The 17713-nt window shown below is 48.9% G+C and overlaps 1 long non-coding RNA gene and 1 pseudogene across 1 annotated transcript; one reads left to right on the plus strand and one right to left on the minus strand.

The window, feature by feature from the left end:
- The first annotated feature begins 1010 nt into the window (after positions 1–1010).
- Positions 1011–15637, plus strand: LOC119231605 (ferritin heavy chain-like; annotated as a pseudogene).
- A 620-nt stretch (positions 15638–16257) lies between these two features.
- LOC129144833 (uncharacterized) lies at positions 16258–17483 on the minus strand. Its single transcript, XR_008549546.1, has 3 exons — positions 16961–17483; positions 16637–16851; positions 16258–16299 (listed from the first exon to the last, which is right to left on the minus strand). It is a non-coding gene; the product is annotated as an uncharacterized LOC129144833 (long non-coding RNA).
- Between the last annotated feature and the right edge of the window lie 230 nt (positions 17484–17713).

The raw sequence follows: 17713 nt of genomic DNA on the forward strand, positions 1-17713 counted from the left end.
GAGCCTGCAGGGGTGAGACATCTGCATACAGAGTCCAGCAGAGAGGATGAGGACCAGATGGGAGAGCCCAGGGCCCAGGGCCCAGGGCCGGCACAGGTGTGGGGCGGGAGAGCCAAAAGGGAGACTAACTTAGCAGAAGGGGCTCAGAGAAAGCTTTCCTGAAGAACTAAGCTGAGACCTAAAAGGTCTAAAGGGCAGTTAGAGGGGGAAATGTTCCCAGAAATCACTGGCATTATGAAAAGACATTTTATTTAGAGCAAGATAGAATCACGATTGCCTCCCCCTTTATGAAGATCCTTCACCCAATTGTTCCAGGTGATCAGCGTGCATGATGATGGCACATCAGAATCACCCCATTACATTGCTTTAGGGTTTACTCCTAGTGTTGTGCACTCTGTTAGAGTATCTTACAGAGTATTTTCACTGCTCTCAAAATCCTCTGTGCTTTGCCTATTCATTCCTTCCTTCCCCACCAACTCCTGGCAACCACTGATCTTTTTACTGTCTCCATAGTAATAAATAAATAAATTGTGATACATCCAGACAGCAAACTATTATTCAGCACCAAAAAGAAATGAGTTAGCAAGCCATGAAAAGATATGGGGAAAATCAAACACAGGTCACTAAGTGAAAAAAATCAATCTGAAATGCCTCCATACTGTATGATTCCAGATATACAACATTCTGGAAAAGGCAAAACTTTGGAGACAGTGAAAATATCACTGGCATTTTTGGCCAATTTTCTTTCTGAGACTTTGGAGATACTGTGCTTTCCATGTTTGCTTCCTTCTCCGGTTCTTAAAGATTGAGGCACTCCCCAAATTTTATCCCTAAGCTCCCCACTTCTCTATACTTCCTCCCTTGGACTTCTCATCCACTCTTTTTTTTTTTTTTTCCTTCTCTTTTTTTTTTTTTTCCCTCATCCACTCTTGACTTCATTTAATCATTCAAAAAACATTAATTGTGTGCCAGGCACTTGACTAGGCCCTGGTGAGAGAGAAAAATGCGTCATGAGGCCTGGCTCAAGTAGGAGACACAGACCGGGTTGCAATACAACATGGAGGGTAGAAGGAAGCCCTGGAGAGCTGAGGACTCATAGAAGACATCAAAGAAGGTTTCCTGGGAGAGGGGATATTTAAACCAATTACTGCCAGTACACTAGCAGTAAGTAAGGTCAATTAGATAGGAAGAACATTCTGGCAGAAGGAATAACATGTGCAAAGAAATGGAGGAAGGGAACATGACAATACTCTTTTGGGGAACTGGGTATAGGTGAGAAGAGAGAGATGCAGCTGGCCCTGCAGGCTGTGAGTGGATAGTGCAGAGCCATATAGGCCATACCTAGTAGGCAGGGCCAGGGAGAAGACCAATAACATTTCTAGAATGGAATTCTAGAGACCTTGCTCTCTCTCCAGTGTGAAAGGGTTGGGGGTAGGGTGTATGCTACAATTGGGGGCCTTGCAGTCAACCAGGTAAGAGATTATAGGGACTGGTGTAGGACATTGTAGGGAGGTGGGAAGCCAGGATAGATGAGCAAAATACAGAGAGATTCTTTCCTGAGAAACTGAGTGGGATAATGGGGTGTGGAAGGAGGGTGGAAGGGGTGATCTGGAACAAGGCTGCTGAGGTCAGGAGTCCTAGGGAGAAAGAGGGCCTGGGAAGAAGAGGAATGTCAACTTCGGACATAGTGCAGACGTAGGTATGCCTGACCTCCTTGACTGTTGCTTCTAAAGTAACCACTTTAGCTCTGACCTTGATCTTGAGCTCCAAACCAGAATTGCCAGGATCCCAGAGAGCATTTTCATCTGCTAGTCGCCTAGCATCTCCAGCTCTACCTAGCCCCCGAACCCTGTCCTGGCCCACCGCTCCCTGCTGATGACACCACCACCAGCCCCATCACATCCTCTTGCTCTCTCCCCCAAGGACGTTGTCTTTCTCTGTGGCACCTTTTGTGTCTGCCCCCCTCTGCCTCCCCTTTCTTCTGTAGCCCTTGTGATGGCTCACTGGTTCTCTTGCTTCCTTTCCTTCCCAACTTTTCCTACTCTCTGTTCTGACTCCCTTGCTCGAAACATTCAGTGGCTCCCCATTGCCTGCTGGTAAAGGGCCAGCTTGCTGTCTGCCTCTAAGTGTCCTCACAGTCCAGCGCCCACTTGCCTTTTTTCCACTATCTTTTCATAGCTTCCCTGCGGATACCCTACTTCATAATTCGCCTTTGCCTCCAACCACCCTATGTGTTGGGCATCTAGTCCAAGGACTGTCCTGAAATGCACCCCTCTGATTATCAGGCCAAGAACCTGATTTGGCTCCCTATTGTCAACCACTTCAGAAGCCTGTTCCCAGTGGCTTCTCAGGTGCTGTCTTAGATGCCTAAACTTACTCCCCCACTGTTCCCCCAAATATGTCTCATGTTCAACTTCAACTCTAGGCTAGAAATGTGAAAGATAGAAAAATACATTATCTTATCCCTGTGTTCCCTTATCTGCTGGGGTTGATAAGCTGTGCTCAATAAGAGCTAACAATGCGGCTGAGCGCTGCGCTGTGAAGCTGTCCGCAGCCTCTGCAGCACCGGTTCGATCCCAACCGGCTGGCGAGGGTCCCACATGGTGCTGCAGACCTCTCCTGTCGCACCCGCTGCTCCCCTCAGCGGTGTATTTTGTCAGTCTGCCTGTTCTGCTCCCTGCTCTGTCTCTGGTGAATCCTCTCACCCTCCCGCGCCTCTGGCCTGTACCCCGGTTCTTGTATAAATAAATTTTTTAAAAAAATCTTTTTTTTAAAAAAAAAGATTAAAAAAAAACATATTTTTAGCTCATGGGTTAGCCTGTCTATTTGTGTTTATAATCAGAATTCTAATTCCTCTGTTTGAAATGTGTTCCCAGGCTCCCTTGCAGCCAGGGTGGTCATGTGACCATATTCTGGCTGGTCCATGGATGTCTCTGGGTGAGGCTTCTGTGGAAACTTGCTAAAGAGGGCAACCCAGCTGGCACAAGCCCTTTTATCTTTTGCCCTTTACATTATCATCCTCTCTAGTCTGGAATGCCAACATACTGCCAGGAGGTGAGGCAGCCAGCGTGTGAGCATAAGAATGAGAAACTCGTTCCCTGCTGGCAGAGCAGAAAGTGACATGAGCTCAGTCCCGAAGGAAGCATCACAGCCAGGCACTGCTCACCTTCAGCTTCTGGCCTCACAACTGAGCCATTGTTTGGGGGCTAAGAATTATCTGCAGTTCCTACTGGTAGAGTGAGATATGTAAAATGGATCTATCTTGAGAATTCCCAACTGGGAAAAATTGCCTGGGATTGAAATCACACAGTGTCAAAAGCTTCCATATGTGATGTATTAAGCTGATGCTTATTAGGGATTGTGTAACACCTGAGATGGTAAAGAAAGACAGGTCTGTAGCCCAGGTCAGTTGAGAGAACCACTCCTGTTTTCTAAGAAAGGGAACCTCGCCTGGGAAAATCTGTGGATGGAGGTTAGTGATTTCATGGGCTGAAGAGAATGCAGGAAATGTCAGTCAAGGACTACGTGACTACAGAACCGATGGGCCGATCAGGACCAAGATATGTTTTACCCAATTAAGATAAAGATGCTCAATTTAGGTGGAGGGAAAACCCAGGTGTTAAGATCCAGAGATAGAGCAGACTTCAGTCTGTGCAGGGAGTGCTTTCAGAGAGGCTGCTCTGGCGTCCAGTGTGGAGGGGGTGGTCCCTGTGGTAGACCCCAGAGGGGCCGCAGTCCCCACGCCCAGGGACACTGGGTCTCCTGCCGGGAAGCTGGTTCTCTAAGTTGAAAAGAACTGGAAAGAGAACCAGCTTCCCCGCAGGAGATCCAGTGTCCCTTCTTGAAGAGTTGATGAATGCACTTTGTACGCATTTCAAGAGTGTGTTTTTTCCATCTCTTGTCCTGGTCCCCCTCTTTGGAAGCAGCCACTTGCACCAGTTTCTTATATATTTTATGCACCTGCAGACACATACACTCATACAGCCTATTTTAGAAGACTTAGTGGAAGCACGCTACACACAACTGTTTGGCACCTTGCTTATTTCGTGTTACTTATTAATGAGTTCCATGTGGGACATACCAAGCTACCTCATTCTTAAACACTGCACCCTACTCCACAGTACGACTGGCGCGTAATTTACCTGCTTCCTTATTTAGGGACTTACCTGTCTCCAGCCATTTTCTATTGACATAAGAATTGTTGCACTAAGTATGCTTGTACTACCTATTTCACTTTGCATGTGAATGAACCTGTGCATTCAACAAATCCTTACTGAGCACCAGGTTAGCGCCAGACAGTGGGGGTGGGGCCGTGGGCACAGCAGACAGTCCTTGTGACACGGAACTGGCAGTCTCTAGTGGACAGTGGCCACAGCATAAGCCCCTAGAAATTGGTCACACTTTCTGTCCATCCTAGGTAAGAAGAGAGTCTCAGTTTGGTGAGAAAGTCTCCTTTATTCCCAATACATCCTTACCCCCTCTCTCTAACATTTATTAATCTCTTTGTGTCGGAGAATGTAAGTGTGGATGAGAGTATTTGGCAGGTCACAGAGCCTCGCTAGAGTTGAATAATGAATGTTTGAATAAGACTAATGTTTGGCTGGATTTGTTTTTACACAGCAGATGATACCGATGGTCCATTTACAGTCAAAGTGTGAAAGTTCCTCTCAAAATATGAAAGTTCCTCTCAAAATAAGTTGCAGAAGAAGGTGAGTCCATTTAGAGAAGAATGTTAAGTAAATAATAACAAAGGTGGAATTCAGATGTGAAAAAAACCCACGAAGGTGATATTCAAATCACTGAGGTTAGGAAATCACTGATGTAAACAAAGCAGAGAAAAGGCGAGGCTCCTTCTCACTGCATTTGATGTTTATTTTTGTATCCTCATTCATCTTTGGTGATGAAATGGTCTCGCCTCCGTGTCTCTTTCTAGGGGCCTTATTTATCACATATTATTTGCTTGGTCATTTTTCTACTTAGATTTTACTAAGTGTCTGGTCATGAAGTTTTTTTGCCTTTTTTTTTTTTTAATGAACTTATCGATTTGTGTTTGCTCAGAAAAATCTTTTTCACTTGAATTCCCCGGATGCCCAGGCCTCTTTGTCATTCTTGGCTCCGGCGCTACGTGGAGACGCCCCGGCCAGCGGCATTCGTGCAGCTCCCTTAGTCAGATTTTCAGATACTGGCTGAGGCTTGCTCAGTAATTCTCTTAAAATATCAGATGATGAAACAACCAAATCCAAGCAGGCAAGGAGTTTCCTCGGGCAGATCTGAAAGCCAGAACCTTCTGAACAATACCCACAACCACCAGTGGGCCTGTAATCACCCACAGCTCGTTAGCTAAAGACACAAACAATTAGCTTGGTGGTTGCAAATATAAACAAGCGCGAGATTCACAAATGTGCTCTTTATGCCAAGTAGGTGGTGGTGGATCTCTAGCAGCTTCGGGCAGCTTTCCCTGTGGTCGAGGGAGGGTGGTGCTTCAAGGCGACAGGATCCTTTGTGGTGGGAGGTATGAGGGGCCAAGGTCGAATGGAGGGGTGAGGGGTGAGGTGAGGGCCCGCAGAAGGAGCAGTGGGAAGCTTGGAAGAGGAGAAGCAACGAAAAGTAAAGACATACATTAGTGGTTAAATCCTTGAGCTGTGAAATGTGGTGGCATTACCACTGATATTTTTTTTTTCAAAGATTTACTTATTTATGTATACAAGAACTGGGGTACAGGCCAGAGGTGCGGGAGGGTGAGAGGATTCACCAGAGACAGAGTGGGGAGCAGAACAGGCAGAGCTACTGAAATACACTGCTGAGGGGAGCAGTGGGGGAGGCAGGAGAGGTCTGCCGAGCCATGTGGGTAGCTCCCTGGCTGGGGATTGAACTCGTGTTGCAGTGGCTGTGGGTAGCTTCATAGTGCTGAGACTTAACCCCTGCACCACGAGGGAGGGCCTACCATGTATTAGGCACTGGGTTCATCCTGTCCTAAGTACTAGCTCAGAGGTTTTCAAACTTTTTGGCTCACTCTCGCACATTTTTGAGGACTGGGGAAGAGCAGTTGTTTCTGTGGATTGTCTCTACTGGGGTGATGGTAAGTGTTTAACAACTGGTTCTCTGGGGAAATCCCAATTGGTAGTATTTGCCAATTTCCACCCTGCAAATACTTCCACTGTGGCCAGTTTCCAGATCCCACGACATAACTGAATGTAAGGTGGGCAGAGGTGTGCTTAGCCACACTCCCAAGCCTGTGGTGGCTGCCTCCGGTTCACAGCTGGAATATTTATCAATATTTAGGGTGTTGGATGTTAAAACTGAGTTTTAAAAATATCATTCACCACCTATCATCATCTCCCAGGCCGGGCTAGACACCCCATGCTCCCTCACAGCCAGGGTTCACTGAGTCTTACAGATGGCCCCCTCCTCTGTGCTTCCTCACATTCTCTCTTTCATCTGCCCACACAGCACTTTATCCATGGTGTGGTGACGTCTTTAATTGTCCCCTCTGGACTGTGCTCTGTGTGGGCGGAAGCCACATCTACCTTGATTACAGCTGTCTCTTCAGTATCTGGAGCCAGTGCTGGAAAACCTTTGCTGGAGAAAGCATGCATAGATAAATGCGTAGACATTTCACATGTTGACAGGATGCGGTCCTCCCTACCTTGGGGTTCTCTCCTGCTTCGGGCGTGGGACGGGTGGGGGAGGGGAGGCCTAGGTGCATTTGTACCTACTTGCCCAAGTCTGTTGCAGCATCACAATCACAGGGCAGATCACACTGAATAAAAAAGCCCCCTTTGAAATTCTCCAGGGCAGTTCAGATCACTGCCCTTTCGCCTGGAATCCCTTCTACTCAATCTTCCCAGCCCTTGGCACTCAGACTCTCAGCTTAGCCTTCTCTCCAGATAGTCTTCATCTAGAAAATTCAGCACGCCCCTCCTGTGCTGCTGGGGGTGGGATGGGGGAATGCTCTGACTTTTCCCTTCATCCCCTGGGCTTTGGATGTTACCAGCAAGCAACCCACTTATGTTTTTCTAGAACAGTTAAAAGCTGCTCGTCTCATCACCTACAAAAAGGCTCACAAGATGAAGTTGTTTTTGTTCCAGTGGCCACTTGATGCCTCATTAATGGCTGCACTTCCGGAGCCTGGTGACCAGGAGACGCAGCCTGGCAGTTGGGAACGGTGAGATGGAGGCGCGTCCCTGTGCTGGAGCCCGGCAGCTTCCTCTTTCGCTCTCTCCACGGTCCTTTCCAGCAGTGACATTCTAGGATTCTCAGAAGCTGCTGAGGGAGAAGTGTAATGATGGGGGAGGCAGGGGGCCGCTGCAGAGACAATGAAGCAGGATTCTGCCTGGAAGGTCATGGGGTCCCGAGCTCCAGCACCAGAGACCTTTAAGAAAAATTGAAAAGGAACTGAGAACACCACCAGGAGTCTGCTCAGCCTGGAGTTCCTGGAATCCTGCTTTGTGTGTGAGCTTCCCGCGGCAGCCACGGCCTCTTCTGACTAACAGGAGATGATAATAGGAAGTCGGAGGGCACGTGGAGAGCTCCCCTGGGCACGGCCTGCTCTGCAACTGGCTCCGGGTTTCCTCCGGAGCCAACCTGGCTTTCCCGAGAATCTGGCCCACGAGGACGGATGCCTGCCTGCCTGCTGGGCCAGAGCCTGAGCAGGTCTGCAGTCAGCCTCTCTTCCCACCCACCACCTTGCTCTCTGCCCACCTGGTCTGGAACAGGTAGTCAGACTGAGGCTGTGGTCTAGAAAGGAACCTCTGACCCTAGAGCCATTTTGCAGTAGCTGTCATCTTGGAAAGCGCTGTGCGTGGCCTGAGCCCTAGACTGATGCATTTCTGTAGCGGGAGGAGGGCACCAGAGCAGCAGTGGGGGCGGCATGAGGTGGCTTCCCAGATCCAGCTGGGATCTGAGCCATTCCAGGTTGCAGGCAACCCCAAAGATCCCTTTTCCTCCCTCCACTCAACCCCCTTGCAGGCAAACACTTGCTGAAATAAAAACTGAGGGGGATCTGGGGCACTTGCTCTTCACTCTGTACCACAGTGGTCATTCACACACCTGTCAGCCCCTCTCCCTGCTGGGCAGCGCTCACCTCTGGTGCCCAGAATCCTTCCACTAGGAAGGACTCAAAGGTTTTGCATGAACACATGAATGAATGAATGAGCATGAACTATCATGGGGGGTGTCATGGGGTGAGGCAGATACACCAAGAAGAGCTTTGTAAAACCAAAGGCAGATGGGGTGCTGGATGCACTGTCTTGCTGCTACTTACGGTATCTTAGGGGTTCTGAGCCACTTCCTCCTTCTCTCCCCTCCCCTCCTCACTACTCTGGTCTCTAAATGCTACTCTGGTCTCTAAATGCTCAGCTAGGAAGTTTATTCATCCATTCAACAAATACTTATTGAGTGCCTGCTGTGACAAGCCCAGGGCTTGGCATGATCTGAAGGTGACACACACTATCCCTGCCCCCTGGCGTTGCCAGCTTCATGTCATAAATAAGCAATTACCAAGAGCTGTGGCAAGTTCTGTGGCCAAGTAGGTCTCAGAGCTAGCGTGACCGTCTTATTTATCAGCCTCATCGGGATGCTTTTGACAGTAAAAATGATGGTTGCATCTGAGTTCCCCAGAAAGCACTTTCTCACATGGGGATTAGCCTTCAGAAACTTTATTGGGAGAAACTTTACTGGGGTTGCCGTGGGGATCAACACCCTGGAGAGGAAGGGTCACATCAGGCACAGGGAGAAGCCAAGGTGGGAGGCAGTCTCAAAGGAGGCCTCAGCCATCCCCAGGAGGAGCCCAGTGTTAAGGGGGTGTCATCTCTAGGGGGCCAGGGGCCAGTCATCAGTGATTGGATACTGGCTGACTTGGGAGGGAGGGGTGACCTGGGTGCGGCTTTTTCTTCAGGTAAGGACATCTCTCAAGGGGGATGACCGCTGGAGGCATCTTCTAGCAATTCCCAACAACTGGGGATATGGGTGGCGCCTCGTAGCTTCTGCCTCGGGGGCCCAGACAATAGCTGCAAACCAGAATGTCTCAGGTGCTGGGGTGTCCCCGGGAGCCTCTGTCCATGCAGGAGGCCATGAGCTCATGGGCTGAAAGACATGGGGCCTCTTCAGTGTGTTGCTGCTTCCTGCGCTCTGCTCCTTTCTCTCACCTGCTCCCTTACTTCTTAGGCCCCTTCATGGCCTTGGCAAGCCTATTTCACACGCATCCTCTCATTCACTCCCTACATATCAGGTCTTTTCATTTGCCATGAAGTGGGTATGATTATTCTCCCCCCACACCCAAACTGTCAGGAAGCCCTTGACTGTTCCTCCACCACAGAGCCCTGACCGCTCACTCGCTCCATCTTTGCCACCTCCACCCCAGGCGGACCACCCCCACCTTGCTCCCAGCTGCTGACGTGCTTATTTTGCTCTGGAACTAAGGTGGTCAGTGGCTTGGAGCCACCTAAGAGACGGGCCACGTGAACACCACCGAGGAAACAGCACAACGGAAAGAGCCGCTGGTGAGCACCCGCCCTCAGAAACTTCCAGGAAGTCGAAGCCAGGATATCTGATCTGAAAAGTCAGCACTTGACCTGAAAGTCGAGGCTGTTCCCCGTTGAGAAGGCGCTGTTATTATTGACCCCTTAACACCAGCCCCACCGGGCTGATGGCCGCAGGGGTGCTTGCAAGGTCTTCTCTGCTCCCATCTCAGCAGGACTTGGGTCCTCTTGGCAGGTGCGCCGGTGCCACAGGGCCCCCCACTTTTCACAGATGAGTAGATTGAAGCCCAGGACGTCAGAGAGGACGAGGTGGCCTGGTGGAGGTCTGTGGGGGCTTTCTGGGGAGACAGGGGACCTTTGGGCAGGGGGGAAGGGTGCTGGGTGCCCAGTGAGGCCTGCTGCCCGCCCCTCCTCCCGCAGCCCCCGAGCTCATCAGCGCTGCCGGATCTGTTGGCCCATATCTGATCCTCGTGGTTCTTGCCAGCAGTGGCCTGACCTCGTCCACTTGGAGAAAAACAGGAAGCTGGACTCTGCCAGGAATCAGAACACACCCTTCCTCGGCCCTGCGCTGTGAGGACACTATCCTGGTGGGGGGCCGGGGCAGGACGCTGGACAGGTAGGGGCTCTGCAGGCCAAGCCAGGGCCAAGGGGACACTGGGCAGGGCAAGTCAGGGGGCGGAACTCCTGGCCGTCCTCTCCCATGTGGGGGCAGAATTAGGGCTACCAGGCCACTGGGCCTTCAAGGGCGCCCTCCCCTCTAGAATACCACAAAGGATGTGTTCGTATAAAGATGAACGTCATCCAAGCTGGATCCAGGATCATATAGTCATTAGTGTTTGATTCCACTTATCTTTGGTTTCTGAAAAAAAAAGGAAAACATTTTCTCGGACCCCTGAAGGTATCGTGGGCCCTGTGCCTCAGACCGCCCGCACCCCGCATCTCACCAGTCCTTACCACCACCCCACAGAGAGTGTGCTGGAGTACACGTGTGTACTGGAGAGTGTACATGGAGAGGACACTGGCCATCAGCGAGGTGAGGCACCTTGTTCAAGGTCACATAGCTGGCAGAGACAGAGGGGATAAGACGAAATCTGTCAGACGGAATCTGTCAAACTGCCCTCATTTGTTCCTGTTAAATATGAGACCCCAAGGTGTTCACACCAACCAGTGTGTGTGTGTGTGTGGCTGTTGTGACAAGGCAGGTGGCGTGGATTGATGTGGAAGGGCTTAGGACCTTGCTGGGATGTGCTGACGGGGGGTGTGGATAGAGCAGGTTGAATCCCCCACAGGGGTCCCTCGAGTTCTTGCCCTGCGCTGGACAATTCCTCGATGCTCTTGATCCAGATGCCCCCACCCGCCTCCCCGTGTGCTTACTGACAGCCGGGCCAGCTGCCTGCTGGGTGTGGAGCAGGGAAGAGTGTGCCGTGAGAGCATGGACGCTGTTTCATACTAGAGATTAGCAGCATCTTAAATTCTTGTTACTGGAAACTAATTTGCCATCTTCAAATATATAGAATTTCATAGGTAGAAAGTAGCGAGAAGCTGATATTCAGGTTCAATTTCATAAAGCGGATGGAGGCCGAGGTGAGCCGCTCCCGTGACAGCTGTTGAAGCACAAAGCTGTCGCCAGCGCCGTGCGCAGAGAATTCTTTTCAAAAACCTTGAAGGAGAGTCTGAATTTCCAGCCGGCTGGGATGGTTTAGGTTAGGGTTTCCTTTTCTATGATGTTTCTGATTCAAATCTCCCAGATCCTCTGACTGGGTTGGCCACTTTGGTCTCGCTATTTCCTAAGAATCTGAGCGGGGGACGGATGACAAAAGTGCAAGTGAAGTCCTCGGTCCTCAGCCATGGACTCTGTGGGCGCTCTCCTGGCCAGAGGGAGATGAGAATGGGGTCACCCAGCTGGGAGGTGCTGCTGACCTGACAATGTGATTCCACGGCTTGGGGGTGATCTCTTAATGACCCAAATCTGATTCTGTCACTGCTTTGCTTGAAGCCCTCGGGGCCTTCTCTGGCTTCTGCCAGAGTTGGGGGGCTGGGCAGCTCCCTGCCCACTAGAGGCAGGCTGGCTTCTTCCCCAGGTTTCTCTTCCCCCAACTGTGGCTAAGCAGGTCCGGGTCACTCCTCATGCCAGTTCCCCCTGGCCTCCTGCACTGACATCCAGAAACGGGTCCTTTCTGTGGACCAGGAATGGAGACGAGTCTTTGAATCTAGTCTGTCCGACCCCTGGGTTGTAAGCTCTGGGCAGGTGGGGCCCGGTCTTGTCCTGCTCCCCTTGTTACACCCAGCACCCAGGAAATATTTGTTGAAACCGCTATTGTATTTAACCACACAGTATTAACCCACCCAGTAATTCCTTCAACAAACATTTATTGGGAGGCAGATTTCGGAATCCCACCCACCTGGGTTCAAGTTCACCTTGGCGAGTCTCTCCACCTGTCTCAGATTTGTCACCTTCAAAGTTGGGGTGAAAGGGGTCTCCCTGGTGGCGCAAGGGGTTAAGCACTGCACTATGAAGCAATCCGCAGCCTCTGCAGCATGAGTTCGATTCCCGGCCAGGGAGCAATACAAGTGGCGCAGCAGACCTCTCCTGTCTAGTCCGCTGCTCCCCTCAGCAGTGTGTTTTAGTCAGTCTGCCTGTTATGTTTCCCACTCTGTCTCTGGTGAGTCATCTCACAACCCCCCCATCTCTGGCCTGTACCCCAGCTCTGGTATGCATAAATAAATCTTTCAAAAAAAGGAACATTTCACTAGAAAGCTGCTTAATAGGAAGGTCTTCCAGAAGCCACCTGCACAATTTTCTACCGAACCAGGAAATACTTCCCTCGTGTTGGTGTATTGTGTTGGGGTTGACAATGATTCATAAACATCTGAAACTTGGGGAAAAAAATAAAAAAGTAAAAATGCAAAAACTGGGATGGTTGAAATGGGTAAAGAGTACAAACAGGGTCAAACAGTACAAACTTCTAGTTATAAGATAAATAGTTAAGGGGATGTAATGAATGGCCAGCTTGGTGACTATAGTTAATAATAGGGTGTTGCATATGTGAAAGTTACTAACAAGACCTTAAACATCCTTATTACAAGAAAAAAAAAGTTTTGTGGCTTTGCCTGGTAGCAGAGAGCAGCTAGATTTACTGTGATCATTTGTAGCATATGCAAATAGCAGGTCATTATGTTGCACTCCTGAAACTAATATGTTATTTGACAATTATGCCTCAATAAAAAATGCAAAAACTGTGCATTCCAAGAAATGAGAAGATACTATGTAATCATGAGGTATTGCAAAGAAAATATAATTATATACTCTAAAATAATAGAATAATGGTCATAGCTCAAAGTTACTGGGTGTTTTCTAGGTGCTGGACATGGTCCAAAGCCTGACAAGTATTGTCTCATTCAAGCCTTAAACTAACCCCATGAGGTAGGTTATAAAATTATCTTCCCTTTATAGAGGAGGAAACAGAGACCCCAAGTGACTTGCCCAAGACCACACAGCTTTATCTACAGAAACGGTGAACATTCATCGCGACCCCAGCTCGCCCACCCCTGTTCTGACTGCAAGTGATTTAGAATGGTTTTATTGCCATGATTCCCAAATTTGACTGTTGAAATTAAAGGGGAATTTGAAAAAAACCCGAGTGCCTTTATTTGACTGTTCAGATGTATTTCATCATACAATTCTCTTAACTTTTTAATGTGGTTTGAAAATGTTTATAATAAAAGACAAAAATATGTGAATGAAAAAAGTCTGAATGCCCATGTTCCACGCGGGCATTCTGAAGTAACTGATCTGCGGCGTGGCCTTTAAAATGGCCCTAGTGATTCTTCTGTTCTGCAAGGGTGAGGAGGCCGCCTTGTTCCAGATCTGCCCTCAGGGACCTCCTATCTTCTCGCCACTTTCTTCTCACCCCTCCCCCAGTCTGGGTCTCAGTTTCCCCCCTGTGAAAAGACATTCCTTTGAAAGGCAGCATCCTGCAGTGAGGGCCAACACTATGTCCCTAAGAACCGGGCTTCCAGTAATCCCAAAGCCTGCAGATCTATGCAGATTCCCTGGACTCCAGCTTCCCAGCTTTCTGAAGTTTATCTGTTTAACACAATCGAGTTATTATAAGGCTTAATTCCCAGAAGACATCACTGAAGTTATGAAGCAACTCTTGGTAAACTTATGAGGTGTTGACAAGCAGAGGTCATGGGGGGCCAGCTTTTTATTGCATGGGCTAGAATCTTCTATAATCAGCTGGAGGCTTATCTGTAGCTAGATGTTGCCTAAGAGAGTGAAAATGTTTCCTCTCTTGAGCAGGTCAATGTGGAGTCAGCATAAATTTTATACACAAGTTATTTAAAGGGAAGCCTATTCTTATTCTCGTGGTCACCGATTAATTGAAGAGGTTTTATAGTTCTTGGAATAAAGAAGAAATGGAAATTCTAAAGAAGAGATTAAAAAAAAACTTATAAAACTATTTAAATGAGACACAGAAGTGAGTAGGTGGAAGTAGGGGAATGTTCTGGGACCAGCCTGAAGGGTGGGCCCAGAAACGTATGCCTGGACAATCTCGGCCTCCAGAGTTTTTTTCCATGTCAGGGCCCAATCAGGTCATGATGATCACATGAATCAAAACCATTTAGTGCCAGCCCAATCAGGCTCAAGCCCAATTTGTTTCAATGTTAGAACTTGCACATTTGAGGTCAAGTTCTGTTGGACAGAGAGAGGAAGGGTATTCGGGAAAGGACAGACTTTTTCCAGAAACTCTCTGGCACCCGGCCCCCTCCCTTCCCCCATTCAGATTTGGGAGCACATCCAAAGTGAGACTCCATCATGAGGACAATTCAGATGCCCTGGGGAAGTTTTCTAGATGAAGTCCATTCAATCACCTCAAAATGTACATTGGCTGAGTCTCCTTGTACTTAGCACTGGGTTAGAGGCTCAAGTAGGAGTTGAGAGATAAGTAAACTTGGCATTATCACTGTGCTTTCCCCGTGAGAGAGTCCAACAATTCTATTCAGGTTGCAAGTTCAGAAATGAGGAAGACCTTCCCTTAAGCTGGAGGGCCTTCACAGTTCATGGGGCTGGGACTGGGGGTGGGGGCAGTCTTAACTACCCTGCTGCCCCAGGGCTGGATCCCACTGGACACACCCTGATTCATGGCCCTGCTCACAGTGACCATTCAGCTCCCTCCATATTACTATATCCCTCTAATCCTCCCCACTGCCCAGTGGACTCTCTCATCACCCCGGCCTCCAAGTAACAATTTACCTGGATGACTGATTTTGCTCTGGAAGCAAGTGCCTAATTCATCTCAGGGAGGCCCTAACGAACTCTGCCCAAGAGAATTAAAATCACGCAAAAACTTGTGAGTGTTCATAGCAATATTATTCACAATAGCCAAAAAGTGGAAACAACCCAAATGTCTATAAACTGATGAATGGTTAAATAAACTGTGGTATGTCCATACAATGAAATAGAATTCAACAATAAAAAGGAATGAAAACTTTGTAGATAGTCGCTGCAGTTTCCTGCTTCCACTGAGCTTGGGCTGAACCCAGAACCAGGTCCCCCTCCCCAGCTGTTAGCTCAGAGTCAGGCCATTGCCAGCTGTTCACAGTACTTGGGATAGACCCTTGAAGTTGCTCCAGCGCCACTGCTGCCACCACACATCCCTTGCAGGTGCACCAGAACTACTGCCAGGACTCGGAGGCCGCCATCAACTGCCAGATCAACCTGGAGCTCCGTATCTCCTATGTCTACTTGTCCATGTCTTATTACTTTGACCATGACAATGTGGCTTTGAAGAACTTTGCCAAATATTTTCTTTACCAATCCCACGAGGAGAGGGAACAAGTGGAGAAACTGACGAAGCTGCCAGACCAAATTGGTGGCTGGATTTCAAGAGATCTGACCATGATGACTGGGAGAATGGAGTGTGCATTGCCCTGGGGAAAAAGTGGGAATCAGTCACTACTGGACCTGCACAAACTGGCCACTGACAAAATGACCCCCATTTGTGTGACTTCCTGCAGACACATTGCCTGAATGAGTAGGTGAAATCCATCAAAGAGCTGGTGACCACGTAACCAACTTATAAAAGGTGAAGGCACTTGAATCTGGCCTGGCAGAGTGTCTCTTTGACAACCTGGGTGAGAGTGACCAGAGCTGAGCTAACCCTTAGATGGGCTCCCCATAGCCAAGGGGGTGACTCCTCTGATCACCAAGGCAGTGCATGTATGTTGGGGTTACCTTTACCTTTTCTATAAGTTTTTTTTTTTTTTAATAGAGGCATGTTATTTATTTATTTGTTTGTTTTGTTTATACAGGCACTGGGTACAGTCAGAAGCGCGGGAGGGTGAGAGAATTCACCAGAGCCAGAGCGGGGAGCAGAGCAGGCAGAAGGACCCAAGGACACTGCTGAGGGGAGCAGCGGGCGGCAGGAGAGGTCTGCGTGCCATGTGGGACCCTCCTCCGGTGGCCGGGGAGCAGCCGGGGATCGAACCGGCGCCGCAGAGGCCGTGGGCAGCTTTGCAACCCAGCGCTCAACCGCTGCGCCACCGGGGAGGCCCCCTTTTCTGTAAGTTGTACTAAGACATCTACTTAAATCTTTTCTTGGTACCATTCCTTCAAATAAAGTAATTTGCTGGGCATAAAAAGTAGTAAATAGCTAAAATTAAAAGGAATGAAGTACTGATACAACATGGATGAATTCTGTAAGCAGATGCTAAGTGACTGGAGCCACTAAATAAATATTTTTATTTAGTTAATTTTTATTTAAAAAGTCACCTATCGTATCGCTCCACTGCGATGAAATCTTCAGGATAAATGAATCTGTAGAGACAGAAAGTAGGTTAGTGGTTGCTTAGGGCTGGGGTGAGGGTAGAAGGATAGGGAACAACTACTAAAGGGCACAGGGTTTCTTTTTGAGGTGTTGAAGAGGTTCTAAAACTGCTTGTGGTGATGATTGCACAAGTCTGTGAATAGACTAAAAACCATTGAATTGTCCACTTCAAATGGGCAAATGGCATGGTATGCAAATCACATCTCAATAAAGCTGTTCCAGAAAGAAAAGAAACTTAGAAGTGGGACTGCAGTTGCTGCCTCTGACCGGCAAAGCTTAGCTACCCAGACACAAACAGAACGAAACCCAACTCCAGTCATTACTTACAGCCTCTCACTTCCTCTTTCTTCCTCAGTTTGTTTTCCCTGCGGGGCCCATCCCACGCATGACCAAGCTGTTTGATGGAGCAGAGGTGCCCTGGCTGCAGACCCCAGGCTGCTGCCCGCCAGGCCCTCCGTTTTCTATGTTGATGCCACTGGTTCATTTTCAAGATGGCGTTTACCCCAAGAAACATTTACTTAGGAGCTATATTCCGTGAAGCACTTGGAAGAAAAGTAAGATAGTCATTATCCTCAGGTTACTTACATCCGGGAAGGAGAAGATTTGCTTATTTAGGAATCACTGTGAATATAAGAGAAAAACAGAAAATACCAATGGCTTCAACAACGTAGAACTTAATTTCTTTCACATGGAGATCGGCTGTCCGGGGCTCGTACTATCGTTCTCTGAGGCCATTGGAAACCCATGCTCTTTAGGTCTCTCTGCTTTGTTCCAGCCCTTGATTCCCCATCCCAGGCCTCACTTCCTGGACCAAGATGGCCGCCGACGCGGGATGAAGGATGGATGGGAATTGAGGCAGAGTGCAGAGAAGTGGCGTAGCAGGGGCTGTGCGAGTTGAATCCACAGAGGAATGTGAGAAGATGGGGAGAGGCGAAGCGAGTGAAATGATCTGACTCAGAAGGAGAAATCAGTAGTGAAGGAGGGAGGAGAACACCGCTGGAGTCAGCTTCTCGAGAAGGCGAGAGAAGATGGCGTCGGCGGTGAGTGTGGCGCAAACAGCCTTGGAAAGCAGCGGGGACACTCTGTCACAAGGAGAACACGGAGGTAAGGGCACCCCTGAGAGATCGCGCCTGTTTTGTAATTTTGAACTCCTCTCCTTCCTCCTTTCTTTCGACCAGCCTTTATCGGGCATCTTCCACGCACCACGGCACTTTCTAGGGGCTGAGGTGACAGCAGTGAGTACACCGACTCAAAGATCTCCCCTGAAGGGGCGGACGTTCTCCAGGGTGGGGCGAGTTCCTGGGGAAAAAAAAAAAAGAATCAAGAGATTTTATTGCTGTTAGGTGGTGAATGCCATGGGAAGGAAGGGAGGACGGGCCTGTGAGGGGCTGTGGAGGAAGAGGG

Source organism: Talpa occidentalis, unplaced genomic scaffold (assembly GCF_014898055.3).
Source record: "Talpa occidentalis isolate TD23 unplaced genomic scaffold, MPIMG_talOcc4v2.1 talOcc4.7, whole genome shotgun sequence".
Lineage (NCBI taxonomy): Eukaryota > Metazoa > Chordata > Mammalia > Eulipotyphla > Talpidae > Talpa > Talpa occidentalis.